Below are 300 nucleotides of genomic sequence, written 5' to 3' on the forward strand. Positions count from 1 at the left end.
GTGTGAGGTGATACCTCACTGTAGTTTTGATTTGCATTTCTCTAATAATTAGTGATGTTGAGCAGCTTTTCATGTGCTTCGTGGCCATCTGTATGTCTTCTTTGGAGAAATGTTTATTTAGGTCTTCTGCCCATTTTTGGATTAGGTTGTTTGTTTTTTTAGTATTGAGCTGCATGAGCTGTTTATATATCTTGGAGATTAATCCTTTGTTGATTCATTTGCAAATATTTTCTCCCATTCTGAGGGTTGTCTTTTCATCTTGTTTATGGTTTCCTTTGCTGTGCAAAAGGTTTTAAGTTT

General features: G+C 35.0%; 1 protein-coding gene across 4 annotated transcripts in view; it reads left to right on the plus strand.

The window, feature by feature from the left end:
• The window catches only part of SEC24B (SEC24 homolog B, COPII coat complex component), a 101,568-nt gene that overhangs the window by 92,796 nt on the left and 8,472 nt on the right, over positions 1–300 (plus strand). The window lies entirely within an intron of this gene.

This window comes from Physeter macrocephalus, chromosome 7 (genome assembly GCF_002837175.3).
Source record: "Physeter macrocephalus isolate SW-GA chromosome 7, ASM283717v5, whole genome shotgun sequence".
Classification (NCBI taxonomy): Eukaryota; Metazoa; Chordata; class Mammalia; order Artiodactyla; family Physeteridae; genus Physeter; species Physeter macrocephalus.